This window comes from Sarcophilus harrisii, chromosome 2, assembly GCF_902635505.1.
Source record: "Sarcophilus harrisii chromosome 2, mSarHar1.11, whole genome shotgun sequence".
NCBI classification, from domain to species: Eukaryota; Metazoa; Chordata; class Mammalia; order Dasyuromorphia; family Dasyuridae; genus Sarcophilus; species Sarcophilus harrisii.
In genome coordinates, this window is record NC_045427.1 from 498,300,375 (window position 1) to 498,317,338 (window position 16,964).

Below are 16,964 nucleotides of genomic sequence, written 5' to 3' on the forward strand. Positions count from 1 at the left end.
CTATTGCAGCCACTCTGCAAATTACAAGCTTTCTGCCCTCGGGTTGGCAATTTGATTCCTAATCAAGCCAATAATCACCTCCCCAGCATCTTCATGCAGCGCACAGATTCCTATGCCTACAGTGGGGGGTGGCTCCCTTGAAGGAGAAAATAAGGAATGACTGGATACCAGGAAAGCAGGCACAACTTTCTGGGTCAGGAATTGGCTGTGGTGGGGCTCTGACTGCCAAGAAACTTGCAATGATGTCAGAGCCCTCAACCCAGCACCACCAGAAAACACAAGGATCAGAGAACTCACAAAAAACTCCAATAATACAAAACAAAATAAAACAAAAAAGCAAGCCCTAAATTTTAAGTCTTGTATTTCCAAGCCACAAGAAGAGCACCAGAAAGAGATTTTTATATTTTATATTTGGTAAGTTCTCTCTTTACCTCTCTCTTTCATCCCTTCCTTCTCCTACCTTACTTTTTATCTCTTTTTCTCCCAGTGTTAACTACCGATTTAAGTAGAACAACTTTCTGCAGGAGCTCTTAGCAACTCAGTTCCTTAGGGTGTATTCTCTGAGTTTTGCTTCAAGGCTGCCAATGAAATTTCGGAATTGGAAGGAAAACAGGTATTTCCCCCTTCTCAAATGCAAATATATAACTTAGTTTTCGAGAGGAAACAGAAAAGAAATCCTTTAATTTTTTATCTTGTAGAAGTAGAAAAAGAAAATTTTAAATCTGGAGATAAAGTCCTTTTCATCCTCCCCCCCTTTCAAACAGGGGTCCAATTCTTTACTCAGAGCACCAGTTCACTTTGAGCCTTGGACGATTCATAATTCAACTGAAAATTTAATAAAACATCCGTTTCTGAGAACAAATGTGTAAATTTAAATCCTCTTGTTTTGAAGTGTTACTTTTCCCTCCCTTTTCTTTCTAATACTCTTTTTAAAAGATGTCACTTCAAGGACATTTTCATTTCTCCCACAACATTTTACACGAAACACTTGTCTGTAAAACTGGCTCATTAGCCTGCAAAATTATACTGTACTGAACGACTTTCATTCAAAGTAGAAATGGGATTTTTAGTAGGCAATTTCTGTATTTTATAAAGATAAAGCGATGTTTGATTGCCTCTTCCCAGCTGTTTTGCTTAGTGGTTATAAAGAGACAGTGTGTATGTGTTTTGGGGGTAACAGCTGGGGGTGGCTGTGTGTGTGTTAAAAATGTCCCTTACCTTAGGAGGGGAAAAGGGGAATAAATCCAACAACTAAGCCAGAACTTTATCCAACGACTGCGCATGCAGATCCATTAGGCAGTAATGATTTGTCCTTAGGATGCCTGGAGTAAACCCTGAATAAAGAGAGGGAAGGGAAGAGGAAGCGAGACTGCAGCATAGAGAGAGAGAGGACTGAGGTGCTCCTGAGTTGCTGGAAGGAGCTCTTCAGTGGAGGTGGGAAGGGGAGGAGAGGCCAGGAGGCCAGTGGAGGGTCACTGGGCGCCCAGTCCGAGGGGGCGGGGGCGGGGGCGGGGAGAAGGGGAGGGGGCCTTTCCGAGGCAGCGTCGGGCTCCGCCAGTGAGGGCGTGCAGTCAGTCCCAGCCTGCGTCTCTTTCGTGCTTGGGGGTGGGACTGGAGCTTCAGTGCTGTCTGATTGTTGGGAGGGAAAAGCAGCCTCCCTGGCTCTCTGGATGGATTGACTGGAGATGGATCGAATTACACCATTTGCCGTGCTTGGGTTTGTTTTGCTCTTGCTCTGTCCCGCTGCTGAAAGGGCTGGTGGCGAGTTTCGGGATTATACCGAGGAAACCAAAACCTAAGAAGACCGGATTTTTTCTCCCCTCTTATTTTTTTCCCTTACCTTAGTGGGTTTCAGGCTTCCTTGCCAGCTTCCCCCCATGAGGTAAGTGCTGCCTTTGGAAAAGAAAAAGAAAAAGGGAAAAAAGAAATCTTCTTTACTGTCCAAAAAGACTGGGTGGGTAGGGGGACCCGCGGACTTGCAGCCGTGCATCTCTCTCTTTGCATGTGTGTGTGCATATAGATAGATGGATATTTATAGTGTCGCTGGAGAGTTGATTTCTTTTGCGAGGAGCCCTGCCAGCCTGGCGTGCAAGGAGCACACCGAGTCGGAGTAGGGGAGGTTATTTGTACTCGCCTGTGGCCGGCTCCTCTCCTTTGCTTGAGATTTTTTTGGGGGAGGGGAAACTTGGAACAGGAAGAGGTACTCTTCTCTTAGCGCACCCGCTACCTACTCTCTCCCCCCAAAAAATAAAAGGCAGAAAGGGGGCAAAAGTTGGCTTGCCCGTGGTTGAGTCTGCGTTGCTCCCCGTTCTGCCATCAGTCGCACTGGGGTTGTTTGGGGTGCCTGGGCACTGGTGGTTTCTCCAGCGATGGACTGAGTGCCGGGACTGGGGTGGGGACTGGAGACCCCCGTGCTCCTCCTATTCCTCCTCCTCCCCACACTGGGCTCCCAGACGGCGGTGGCATGGAGGCTGGGTCCGGGAAGAGCCTGGAGGGTGGACGGGCGCACGGACCCTCGAGCCTCCGCCAGTCCTCGGCCCGGCAGCCAGCCTGCAGCCCGGACCCGCGGAGCCAGTCTCCAGACGGGGGCTACCTGTTCGTGCGGCCGGAGCGCTGCAGCCCTGGCTGCGGCCGCCGCCACTGCCGGCTCCCGACGGCTCTCCGAGCCGGTCTGAGCACGCCCGCGGGCCCTCATCGGAGAATCCCTGGGGCTCGGACCCGCGATGCCGGAGTGACCCCCGTGAGGGACGGCGGGCCACAGCCCCTCCTCTCCCCCCTGCCTGGCTGCCCGAGCCTGCCGCAGCGGCCGGGACTACGGGTTGGGGGGGAGGGTCATTCCCCTTCTTCTGTTCCTATGGCACCCCAGCCCATCCCTTCTCCACTCCTCTCTAACTTTCAATGCTTTGTTCTGCTCGAAATGATTTACCGAAGCTTCTTGGACGGGGCCTCCGCTAGGCTGTAAGAGCGCGGCGCTGGGATGTGTTAGGTTTCCATCTACCCATCAATTATGAATGGAAACAAATAAGGAAGAGTCAATTTTACATGAGCCCCTTCGCGAAGACGAGGGGCGTCCTCCTGCCTGGAGCCGCCTCTTCTTTTGAAGGCAACTAGTAAAGGGGGGTGGGGGGAAGACGAAGGGGAGGGTGACAGAAGAGTAGAAGATAGGAAAACTTTCTTTCCCCTTTCTTTACGGTGATTATCTATTTGTTCCAGCTTTGCAGAAACTGATACAGCAGCTCACACTGGGTAATTTGGAAGGACTTAAATAAGGCTTCTCTATTATTTATAACTCTTGGATTGAAATGAAAGGTCACAAAGGACTTGGAGATGTGGATGAGCCCTGGGTTTGAAAGATCCCTCGAAAATTGACTCCCAGAATCTTTGCTGTCAGGTGACTGAAAATAATTTTGGACTTAGGAGAGAAATGTCATGGAGCGAGAGGGGAAAAATAAGTGTGCATATTAATTGGATCCCTTCAGAATATCATTTTGACCAGCCCCGATGGTCATCAGCTTTTGAGCAATGCCATTTCGTGTAGTACTCCCAAGCACCTAGTAGTACTCTCAAGATATTGCTCCATACTACTAGACATCGGAAGCCCAAAGGGGGAAGGGGTGGGGGTGGGGTGCAATTCAGAACGTCTGCTTTTAGAAGCAGAGTGTGCAGTTGGTCACAGGCAAGATTGGATGGGAGAATGTGGATGGTTCAGGGCAAGTTCATTCCCACTTAATGGAAAAACATCTCAAAGCCCATGACCTACTGTCTGTAGGTCAGTAGTGGCTTCTTAGAAGGAGACATTAACATTGTAAATGTGTAGATGGAGGGAGGGGGAATAAACTTAACCCTTACTGTATTTTTAAAATATACTTTAATACACACATACAGAGATGTGTGGTTGCATTTGGCGTGTTTACACCATGATGGGGGAAAAGAGTGATGAGTTAGGAAACCCAAGTTTAAAATCATGGCCCTGACAGAAAGTATCTTTGTGACCTTCGAAAAGCTGGGTTTTTTTTGGGGGGGGAACTACAGATTTTTACAGATTTTCATCTGTAAAATGAGATTGTCTTAGTTGATCTCTAAAAATTCTGTGATTTCAAAACTGTCATGAGATTTTCTGAAGATATCTTTTCCTACCAAGAATCCTGAGTTGTTTGTTTTAAAGAAAGTATCAGTGTCTTGCATATTTCCTACCTTTTGGATAATAAAGTTGGTTCTTCCTGATTTCAGCTTTTGGTTCTTCCTGAAATACGTCCTAAAACTTCTGGGCAAGCCTAGGAAGAATATTTGTTGAGAGGATTCTTTAAGATTCCTTCCTCTTCTTCTTGAGGAATCTTATCTCAGGAAGCCCAGTGTGAGAGTGTTTGCTATTCTTTTGTGCAGTAGAAAGAATACAATTTTATGCTGCTTTATTCATGCTGGAAAAAAAAGAGAGGGAAAGAAATCTACCCACCTCTTTAGTGTATGTATCTAATTCAGCAAATTAAGTTGTATGTAGTCAAGTTTAAAATAATGAGTGACAGGCATATTATATCAACATTTACTCTGCCTTAGATAAATAGAACTTGCCAGTTGAGTTCTGCGATTTTGGTCTCTATTACATTAATTTAAATCTTTTACAGCAAATTCATATATAGTTCGTCTATAATGAAGGTGTTGAGGAAAAGATTTGTGTCAGCCTTTATGCTTTGAATTGTCTCTAAAATGTCTCTAAACCTATCTCAAAGGAATGGTACTTGGAAAAGGGCAGACATAAGGTAGACTAAAAATTTACAAATTTTTTTTAGGAGACTAGTCATTTCTCTTTGTATCTTTATTTATCCTAAACAACTATACTTTTTAAACAATTTTAAATAAAATCATTGTCTATGCTTGTTTCTAGTAAGGTTGCAAGATAGTTCACATCATCCTCTAGTGTAAAACATTTCAGATGCAGGAGAGTGTGCCAGGAATATAGTGGCTGCCCCATCATAAAAAAGGTAGTTCTCATTTGATTTAAGGTTGTTTCCTTTCTCCTCCCCCCTCACAACTGGACCATCTGGACCTTTCTTATTGGATTGAATGCTCTGAGATGACAGCAATAAACTCTTTAGTCCTTGGAATGATTATGGTTTAGTTATAAAACCTAAGAAGCCATAAGAAGTTCATGCCCTGAACTGGGATGAAAGCGTATGATCCTCCTTATTTGTATTTCTTAGTCCCTTTACTGTATTTAGTGGGTTATGCCTGTAGTTTGTATGACTATAGCCCTTCCGCTATTATATTCATTGGGTTCTATTACTAGAAATGCACAAAACTGCATAAACTGGATCTCAGAAACTTTCATCTAAAGATTGTCTCAATTCCTGTCTATTTTGCTGTAAATTGTTAGGGATAATCCTTGGGAAAGTGTGTTCATAAGTAACTTAGTCATTGTTCTTGAGGAAAATATATGATATTTCAGTAAGAAGCAGGAAGGGAAAATATGAAATCAGGTTTGTTTCCAAACTACATATGGAATCTTCCAACAGTCATTAAACATTTATTAAGTACCTACTATGTGCCAGGCACTGTACTAAGCACTAGGGATACAGAAAAAGGTCAATATAATCATTGATCTCAGTTAAGTTCACAGTCTAATAGAGGAGACAACATGCATTCAACTATGTTTAAATAAGTTATGTACAGCATAAATTAGAAATAATCAGTTGAGGCACAACAGTAGATTTAAGGGACATCAGGAAAAGTTTCTGGTCAAGATGAGATTAACTGTATTCAACTCCATATCTTCTGTTGGTATTGCCATAGAAAGTCGGCATAATTATTATGGCATTGCAGGTGAAAATGATATCCTTTTTTCATACACATACACACACATATACTACATATGCACATATTATTATATATGTAAATTTAGTCTGGACCTATCATATACAGACATACTATACATATATACATATACACATTATATATATATATATATATATATATATATATATATATAGTAAATTTGGTTTGGATCTGTCATATACATCTACACATATACTACATCCACACATATTTTACATATATAAATTTGTTTTGGATCTGTGAATTTCATCAATGAATAGAACTCCTTGAGAGGAAACTCCCAGTATTGATTCAAATTGGCAATTGATTTGCACAAGTCTTGAGTTGCTAGGGAGTAAAATGACTTGCCTACAGTCACACTTTCCCCCCACCTGACAAGTGATCCTGGAAATGCAGGTCTCCTTTAGCCACTGTGGCAGGTGGCTGTAAATTAATGTTCTTCATGAGTAGACATTGGAGGATGTTAATCTTTATAAAAGAAGGAAGAGGAGTTTGAGACCAGCAGAATCCATCAGTCTCAAAGGCATTGTACTAGAGAGTGGGGTTGAATAAACAATCTTTTTCTTTTTTCTTTTTTTTTTCCTTATCTAATTGAGAGTTGGCGATCACATGCTGACCTGGTTACATAAAGAAAAAGTACATACATCTCTTCCTTTTGAGTCACATGAGTATTTTATCTCAGAGTAGGATGAAAGCAAGATTGAAGTCCTAAAGGAGCACGCTGATGGACTTCATGGACTCGGAGATAGAAGATCTAGGTTAGAAGTCAGCCTCTGCCACTTATTTTTTGACCCTGGCAAATTGTGGCACTTTGGAGCCTCAGTTTATTCATCCATAAAAATGGGGATAATAATACCTACCTCACAGGCTCCTCCTGGAGGTTTTCAACTCTCCCTAGTAAAACACCTTTGTTCCTTTCATTATGAGAGTTGTTAAAACAGGTGTGTTCTCTTTTCCCAGGCTCCCATAAGCTGGTACATTTAGAGTTAAAATTTATCTAAGCCATCTTTATTGAGTTGTTGCTTGTTTTGAGAACAGCTGCTGGCGTCCAATTCAAAGGAAAGTGTGTTCTGATTTGCTCCCGTGTCATATGTAAGAAATAAAAATCATTTTACTATATCAATCCGACAATACCGTCCTCAACTGCTGTGGGTACTGTCTGAGTTTCTTCCTCAGATCCGGACAACAATGGCAGTGCAGTGAAAATTGAGTTACTTCCATTGGGTCAAATGGGAAAATGGCTATTTTCTTTATTTTCAAAAGCAAGTGTTATAGAAGCAGTGAAATCAAATCCAGGGCCCCAGTATATAGCCCATGAGGTGTCCTCCTTTCTCAAACTTTTCCTTTCCATTAGGCTTTTGTTAACTAACCCAGATTAGCATTTTAACAACCCTGAAGTGAACTTCTGCCATTCTTTCGACTTGGACACAGTATGTATATCATCCATCATTCTGTCCTTGGCCACAACAGGCTACTGGCTCCATAACCATTTGGAGCTCCACAGAATTCATCCAACTGTGAACAGCACAGCTGGCTGTAGAAATTTTTTCTTCCACACTACTGGCATCATTGTCTGGTTTTGGTAACTAAAGTTAACATCCAGAACGGGAAGTTTCTTTTGTTTGCCAACCTGGCCCAAGCCCCCCCCCCCCCCCCATCCAACTCAGGAGCACGCCTACAGACAAGTCATAGTGGGGATTGGGAGTAACTGGGCAATTTTTTTTTAATAGGGGATCACCCTACCCTTAATATAGATTCCTATGTAGCCTCTTCAGGCTTGATTATTAAACTACTTGAGTAATGGAATTAGAAGGAGCTGCTCAGACGCCACTCAGACTGGATTTTGAGAATACCGTATATTTTGAAAAGGAGAAGAAAAAAATTAGTTTATAACCTGCAGTTCCACTTGACAGAAAACAGAAAGAGCCAGGCTAATTCTTCGGTGAACTACACATGTTATTGCTACATCTTTTTTTTTTTTTTCACAAAGGCAAACATGTGATTTAGCTCCGTATCTAATAGTTGCACCAGATGCTTTCTGCAAGAAACTTTTCCCCCCTTTTTGCAATAAAATGACATAAAAGTAAAAACTTATTACTTGTTAAGACATGAAAGGCATGAATTATTATAATAAAATTGGCTCTCTGTAGGTTATGTGCTACCCTTTTCTTACCTATGTTTTTGAGTTTTTTTAAAAAAAAGTCTTCTAAAATCTGCAAATTCTGTTGTTAGAAAATATCTGTCAGCAAATATTTTTAGATACCTATTGTATCTGTGCTAAGCACTGAGATACTAAGACAGAAAAAATTTCTCTAAGAAGAAATACAGATAGCATGGATGCATATATAGTATATGTATTATATTGTATGAATATATCATATCCATACAAATGCCTTATATATGCTTTGTGTGTAAAACATTTTTATATGTTTTATATGTGTATAAGTATATTTTTATATGTGGAAGAGACATGATTTAATGGTGCTAAGACTACCATATAATATATGCGTATATTTGTACATATATACTATCTTTTCCATTAGAATGTGAGCTTGGGGGAGAAATTTTTTTTTATTATTTCTTCCTATATCATTGTTTAGCACAATGCCTGGCATACAGTAAGTGCCTAATTGATGTTGATTGGCATTTTCTCTCTCTTTATATACATATACACACACACAAACATACACATAAACATATACACACATAAAGACATTTGCATTAGCAGAGAGGGCAGGAAAAGTAAGGAGGGGAAAATACCTCAGACAGGATGAACAGTCAGTGCAAAGGGATGAAAATAGGATATGAAATAACTTGTGTGAGTATCAGTGAGAAGGCCAGTAGGGCTGTATTGTAAAGTGTGTAGAGGGAAATAATGTATAAGACATCTGGGAAAATTTCAAACAGGTCATTATACTTGATTTTTGAGGTAATTAGGGGCTGTTTCTTTGGGGGAATGGGGGAAGTCCTGTGGTCAGACCTGAACTTTAGGAAACCCCATTTGAGAGCTGTGTAGAGGATGGTTTCTGGAGTGCAGAGAAAATTGGGATTGCAAGAAGTCCATCATTTGTATGTTAAGATTAGGTTTCTTTGGCAATTGCAAGCACACAGAAAACTGTTTAATGATTTTCTGACTATTATCATCAAGAAATATATAAAATTAGAAGACATATGCCAAAAATGTTTCTTGACTTCATTCTAGGATGACCTGCACAAAATTCATGTGAAAGGATTTTCAATAGAAGGTGGGGTCTTTCTTTCAGTTACTCTTATTTGTGGATGATTTTGTGCTTTTTGTATCAAGCTCCAGAATATTTACAAAGCTTTCTAACTGATATCTCAGATTATTCAAAAGGAATCAGTCTAACAATCCAAATAGGAAAACAAGGTGGATGAAAAATGGCCATTATCCATCTATGGCATTCAATTGAGTGTAGGTATTGGTATGTAGGCGTGTATGTCTTTTAGATAATGCAAGTGGAATATGAGTTGGGGTCAGAATTGGAGGGAAAGAAGAAAGAACAAAGTAAGACTGAGTTGCATTTGGAAAACAGCATAGATCTTTGAACAATTTCTAGACTGCATCCAGATTCAAAAGCCATTTCTTTTTTAACCCAAGCATTTTCCCAGCAATGATGAATGATTATATATCATGGAATACCCCAATCTACAAGGAATCAAAATTGCTAGTGATCAAAGGATAACGGAGAGAATACATGCTAGGGAGTAACAGATGGACAGCCCTAGTTCTTTACTAATGCTCCACTGGTGCTTATAAAATGTAAAAGAATTTGAAGAAGGCAAAAACATCCTCTATAGAGGAATAGTTAAAAACAAATACAGTCACACCGGATCAAAAGCCATTTACATCAGCCACTTTGATAATAAGTATCTAACTTTACCATATTCTAGTCCCGTGGTCTTTCTGCCATCAAGGAGGGTAAAGATGATATTTTTATAACAAATTCATATTCCATAATACAATATATACAGTGTATACAGAGGCATCAACATTAAATAACATATCTAAGCCATATCTTGCTCTCTGTCCTTCAAATTTCCCCTTTCTGTCCCCCAAATTATGACATCTTACCCCTTTTCCACTATGCCAGATGAGTATCTTCAGTTTTTCTCTTTGTTATGGTTCCCTGTCCAAGAATATAATGGCACAGGACAAATGGCGTTATTTATCACCCTTCTTCAAAAAGTGTTTTTGCTTCTGGTGTGATTGACATTCATTTCCCAGTTCTTGGCAGGTGAAGATCCATTATGTATCCTTGTCCCATTTCCCAAGAGTATTTTATTGGCCCCATCAGCAAAGACAGCAAGGGCTGCAGATGTTCAAGCATTAGTAGCATCAGCATGGAGAGAGTAGTACTGTAGTTTCACTCTGTTACAACATGTATTTTTCTGGGTTATGGTTGAATGAAAGCGTCCTTCTGCCTGCATGAGTAATCAGATACATCTCTGAGAAATTGCCAACTAGGCTGGGGGGTTTTGGGGGAAGAGGGGGCAGAAGAGGGTACTTTTAGAGTAAGTTAGATCGTTCTATATTAAAGGTTTGTATTTGGAAAATAAACCCTAACACAGAATGCTGACATGTCACACAAAGTTCTTCTTAAGTACATTTTGGGAAGAAAACCATGGGTTAAAAAGTCCTGGGAGTCTTATATGTGTATATAATAAGACCTCAGAAAAAGCTGCAATTACTTTGCCTATTACTGTAGTCTGTACTTAAATTTAAAGGAGGGAGTTGAGCTATACCATGTGTCTCCTTTGGCATGTAGCAGGAGAAGGAGGAGGGCACCCATGATCTGGGGTAGATGAAACTCTGACCAAAATAACATATTCATTTTCTAGGATTAGGCTGTCAGCAGCCCAGCAGATAAGAACACTGCAGCTCCTGCTGCTGGCCAAGGACTCTCAGTGCTATTAAAAGGGCTTTTGGTAGCTCTTTTTAGTTTGTTCTTTGCTGTCATTTATCAGTGGCGGAGTTCCTGAAAATCCTGTGGGTTGTTGGTAGGGCAGGCAGAGGCTCTGTCTCTGTGGTACAGTAAATGCAATGTTTGCCATTGATTCCCTTTTTGCAGCTTGCCTCAATGGCTAGTCATGGAGCAGCAGGCAGCAGAGGCTTTGAAGGCACACCATCCTTAAGACAGAATTAGTAGGATCGACATTAGGGTGATTTAGTTTTAGGTGTGATGATGATTTGCTCGGTGATTGGCAAACACAATCCCAAACCAGCTGCCATTTAGTGCTATATATAACCATAGCAAAAGGTAACATTTTACCTCAAGTTACCAGTTAGGGCAACTACTAATGTTGATGTTTCCTTCATATATAATCCCTTTTTAACTCGGAAAGACCAGAGATATAGGTATTAAAATAAACCAGTCAATTAACTAAAAGGTATTTTGTTAAGTCTTTAATATTTCAGGCACTGGGCAAAGCACTGAGGGGTACAAAGAAAAAGTTAAAACAGCCTCTATCCTTCAAGAGCTTATGAGAAAGGATATATATATATATATATATATATATATATATATATATATATATATATATATATATGGATATGTAAAATACATAAGAAGAAGAAGAGAAGGAGGGAGGGGGAGGGCAAAAAGGAAGGAAGGAAGAAAGAAAGAAAGAAAGAAAGAAAGAAAGAAAGAAAGAAAGAAAGAAAGAAAGAAAGAAAGAAAGAAAGAAAAAGAAAACAATGAGGGAGGGAGGAAGGAAAGAAGAAAAGATCAATTTACTAAGAATTTGCTATTGTCTCATTTGATACTAATAAAAATCTGTGAGGTAACTGTTATTTTATCCCCATTTTGTGGATGAGGAACCTGAGGCAAGCAGAACAATTAAGCAGCTTGTCCAGGGTCACACAACTAGTGAATTTTGGACTGAGCGAGATCTATGACTCTGCTAAGTTGCCTCTATAATAAAACTTTAGAGGAAATATGTTAGCTAGCAACTGGGAGAACTGAGAAAGGCTTCCTGTCTTTTGGTTGGCAACTCAAGATGGCTCTCAAGTTGAGTCTTGAAGCAAAGTCAAGGATTCTAAGTGGTGGAAATAAGGAGGGAAAGCTTTCCAGATATAGGGGGAGGGACAAGTAGTCAGAATAGAAACTGTAAAACCTATACTTATAGATTGTCTTCGTTTTTGTTTTGGGAAGAATTCTAGCACAAAGAAATCTTGTGAATAAATAGTATTTGAATAGTAATAGAATAAGGTTTACGCACATGAAATTTATATCTTTTTACATATATACATATATTTATATTTATATATTTACATATATATATAAATGTGTGTATATACATATATATGCATATATTTTCTCATTTGATCTTCAAAGCACAGTAAAATAGGTACAATTACTATCCATTTTATAATGGAGGGAACTGAGGCAGAAAGTTTAAAGGATTTGTCCATAGCTACATAATTAAGGAAGTAGGAGGTCTTCCTTACCTCCACATGCTATCTCCTGCACTCTGCTCTCTGTGTGAAAGTTAAACATATTTGTAATTTGAATGCATTGCAGATGTGGCTCACCATGGCCCCTAAACCACATTTCAAACTATAATTGATGAGAATTGGATACTTTTCATTTCTCTAAAATCCAAGAGTAAGAACCAGGTTTGGGGAAGAGGAAGCCTTGAAGGTGGACATCTATCTTAAGATCTTCTGATTTGCGACTCTTGCGATTCTTCTTGGAGACCCCAGAATGGGGGTGCTCAGTATGGAGAAAAAGACTGGTGAGAAAGAACATGCTGTACAAAAAGAAGGAAAGTTGGAATGTGTGGCTTAGAAAGAGAAGACTTAGGCAGCTGGGAACGTAATAGCAGTCTTCAAAAATTTCAAGGGCTGTCATGAGAAAGAGGGATTACATTGGTTCTGCTTGATTTCAGAAGGCAGAGCCAGAAGCGATGGGTGGAGGTTAAAGAGAGACAGATTTTAAGCTTACGGAAGATCTAGATATGGAACCAGTGATCACAGAGAGCAAATATGGCTTTACCAAGAGTGGGTTATGTCTGTCAAGCCTCATTTCCCATTTTGACAAGGTTATAAGCCTGATGAATCGGAGGGAGGAATACAGGAGATAGAGTTTACCTAGATTCATTTATTTGTTCATTCATTTATTCATTCATTCACTCATCAGTCTAGCCATTTCTTCATTCATTTATTTGAACTTGCCTAGATTTTAGCCAAGCATTTGACAAGAGTTTCTTGTACTTTTCTTGTGGATAAGATGGAGCTCTGTGGACTAGTGTTGTCAGGAGGAGATTTGAAATTGATTGAAAGTCTCAAATCAGGGGAAAAAAAGTCATTGATTATTCAGTATCAGTTTGGAAGGTCTCTTTGTCAGAGTGCTGCATGAACCTATGCTATTTAAAAATTGTCAGTGACTTAGATAAGTTTATAGATGGCACACTTACCAAATTTGCAGATGATACAGGGCTTGGGGAACAAGCTAGCTAACACATTAGATGTCAGGGAGAATGGATCCAAAAATATCTTGACTGACTAGAATGTTGGGCTGAATTTAATAAGATGAAATTAACTCTAGCTCTAAAAAAGGATCTGTGATCTCACTGAAGTGCCTGCTCATCCTCTGTGTGACTCTTAAATATATTCTCACGTGAATTCATTACATCCGGTATACTTGGAAATCTTCCTCATTTACTTTTTTATCATCATGAGGATACCAGTGATGTATTCAGAGTATTCATCACTTATTTCACTCTGTTTGTCCCATATTCTTTTTTGATCTAACATTTATTTGGTATCCTTTACGTCACTTTCCCTGGGTAATACCTCATTAGTAATGAATACTTTTCATTATTTCATTAGAAATAAATCTTTTCAATCATCATTCAATCTACAGGTATTTATTAAATCCTTATTATATGCATCAGACACTAAAGGAATACAAAGATGAAAAAAATGAAAATCTCCGTTTATCTTGAAGAACCTTTATTCTGTTGGGATATATATCTTTATTGTCCTTTGAGTGAACCTAATTTTAATTCTTTAGAGGCTTTCATATTCTATGACTTGTAACCATACAACATCACCATCAGAATTGTGACATTAAAGAGATTTTCCTATCGATATAAAATTTTTATACACCCAGAGAGGACTTCCTTGATGAGGCTATTAGGAAGGAATAAGCAAGATTTACTGAGCAGTATGCCACAGTGGACCACATCATTACCAATTACCATCAATTGATGGAGAGGGATAGGGAATACAAACCACACTGTCTTGTTTGCTGGCTATAAGAAAGCATGTGACTCAGTCAAGTAAAATACTTTAAAGCTAGTCTTCCCCCAAAGTGTCTTGCATAAATATGTCAGAATTTTATAAGAGTCCTGAAATGATATGGTGGACAACCCTTTGATCATTAATAATGAAATAATCACTAATAAGCAGGAAATTTTCCAAAGAAGTGTGTGACCAGAATGATGAAGAACTTGGCAGACATGCAATATGAGAATTGGTTGTAGGAACAACAGATATTTACCCTGAAGAAGAGAAGGAAGTTTGAGAGGTGGAAGGAAAATGGTGGTAATATAGATAGGTAGATAGATAGATAGATAGATAGAGATATAGACAAATAGAATTATATATATATTTATGTATTTTTCTTGATCCTTGAAAGTACAACTAGGAGCCACAAATGGAAATTAAAAAGAGGAATATTTAGACTCTGTCATCATTTAAAAAAAAATTCCTAATATTTAGAGCTGTCCCAAAATAGGATGAGCTACCTTTAGAAATAGTGGATTTGAGAAGCCTTTAAACTAAAATGGAATGTCTGCTTTTCTGGGTCTGCTATAGAGGGGAGTCCTTGTTTGGATTAAATGGCTTCAGAGGTCCTTCTCATGTCTTCAGTTCTGTGATTGGACATTTCTGATCCAAAGTTATAGGCTGCCATCCATCAAGGATAGACACCCATAAAGCTAGTCTAGGTTAACATAATAAGAGGATGCTGAAGGTGAAAGTCTTGAGTGAGGAAAGAAAAGAGGGGGCTGCAGTTCTGTGATCAGGAGTGTGCCTGATTTTCAGTGTACGCATTTAAACCTCAGAAATTTGCAGACATTACAAATAAGGGCTTGATTTATTGTTTTGATAATTGTTTAAATTTAAGAAAATGTTAATAATGCAAATTAAAATTGAACGTATGCATACTTTTTTTTTCTTTTCCTAGAAAACATGGTGATTAAACATTTATAAGCACATACCTATATTATTCTATAGCCATTGCTTGAGCTCAGCAGGAATGTAGTAGAAGGTCCAAGTAATGAAGACATCATCAGACCAGAGGTCTAGACTAATGATAACAACAACAATAATAATGTTAACTGTACTTTGTAGCACTTTAAAGTTTGCAAAGTGTTTTATAATTATTATCTCCTTTGAACTCCACAACACCCCTTCATATGCCTCTGTTTCCTAGATAATGTAGCAGCAGCAATATTTTTTTAATTGAAGCTTTTTTTTTCAAAACATATACAAGGATATTTTTTCACCACTGACCCTTGTGATTTTCAATTTCCCTCCCTTCCCCCTACCCTCTTTCCTAGATGACAAATAATCCAATATATGTTAAACATGATAAAAATATATGTAAATCCAATAGCGGTAAATGTATTTATACAGTTATCTTGAGCAGCAAGCAATTTTGATGGGCCAGTAGGCATGCTTTTTAGATGTATGAATAGATGTAGATTTTGGATTATCATTCAATAAGTTCCAGTCTTATTTTTCTTAATGCCTAATTAGGGGCCTCTGCTTCCTAGAAATTGTAACAGTAACAACCAACTTTCATGGGCCAGTAGATATAGCTTCAGGATCTAAGCATAGATCTAGTCTTTGGATTATCACTCTGTAGGTTCTAGTCTTGCTTTTCTCAATACCTAACCAGGGCCCTCTGCCTCCTAGAAATTGTAACTATAACAACCAGTTTTGATGGGCCAGTAGGTATGGCTTCAAGATGGATTATCATTAAGACTCTAATCTTATTTTTTTATGTGACTTTTTTAAGTGACTTGCCCAGGGTCACACAGCTAGGAAGTGTTAAGTTGTCTGAGTTCAGATTTGAACTCAGGTCCTCCTGACTTCAGGGCTGGTGTTCTAACCATTGACCCATTTTCTTAAAATCTAATTATGTCACTTCTGTGTCAGAAGTGATCAATAGTAGTGGTGGTAGTACAAATCTTACCAAATTAGGATGGAAGGAGTTACCTTTCCCTAATATAAAACTGTTATAAGAAAATTCAGTGTAATAAAAATTAATTTATAAAACAGATAAATTAGGGGATAATTACTTAAACCATCTGCTTTGCAAGTAGTATATGAGCCTAGAGTGTATTTTAAACATTAGTTCCCCAAGTTCATTTTTTAAGACCTTGAAAAAATCCTTTACTACTTGACAGAGGCAGAGAGACTCTTATAGAATGTTAGAACATTTTTTACAGATGAGGAAGCTGAGCTTTGGAGGTCAGGGTCACATAGTTCTGTCAGTTCAGTGGCCGGTCTTAGATGAGAACCCAAGTCTCTTGTCTGTCAGCCCTGCCTCCAGAGGGACTCTGCTGCCCATTTGTTGAACCATTGTCAAATAAAGATCAATCAGAAATTAAGACAAAGCTGCTCTGAATTTATACAATAAGTCATTGGAGAAATAGGATACTGTTTATAAAAATCCAATATGGGCAGCTTTTCAGGAGCATGTCTATTGTACAAAGCAAGGTACACCATTGTCTCTTAATGCTCTCAGTTAATGGTGCTCAGCACAGCGTGAATACCTGTTAGATTGATTGACTGACTGCCTCGCCCTCCCAGAAGGAGAATTCCATTTCTAGACTGGTCCTGAAAAACAGACCAGACTGGTATAAATTTTCACCCCCAGAAAAGGTTTTGAACAAAATCAGCTTGGGAATGAGGAAGGTATATGTGTTTGTTGAGGAGGAAGAGACAGGATAGAAGTGGATTTTTTTGTCTTTTTGTTTTTTTAAGGATTACTTTCCATTTCTCTGAAGCTTTTAAATAACCCGGGTGGGAAAGAGATGCTGACAATAGGAATACGTCACTATTATATCATACTTTAATGTTTGCAAAATTCTTTCTCCTC

At 39.1% G+C, this 16,964-nt stretch overlaps 1 protein-coding gene across 10 annotated transcripts in view; it reads left to right on the plus strand.

The window, feature by feature from the left end:
• The first annotated feature begins 1,602 nt into the window (after nt 1–1,602).
• The window catches only part of SEMA6D (semaphorin 6D), a 70,010-nt gene continuing 54,648 nt past the window's right edge, over nt 1,603–16,964 (plus strand). For 7 of the 10 annotated variants that reach the window (XM_031955128.1, XM_031955131.1, XM_031955124.1 and 4 more), the window contains exon 1: nt 1,604–1,882. The gene's annotated coding sequence lies outside the window, so the exon portion shown is untranslated. Of the gene's footprint in view, nt 1,883–16,964 lie in introns of all 10 variants that reach the window. The other 3 variants (XM_031955121.1, XM_031955123.1, XM_031955126.1) reach the window with 1 other exon arrangement.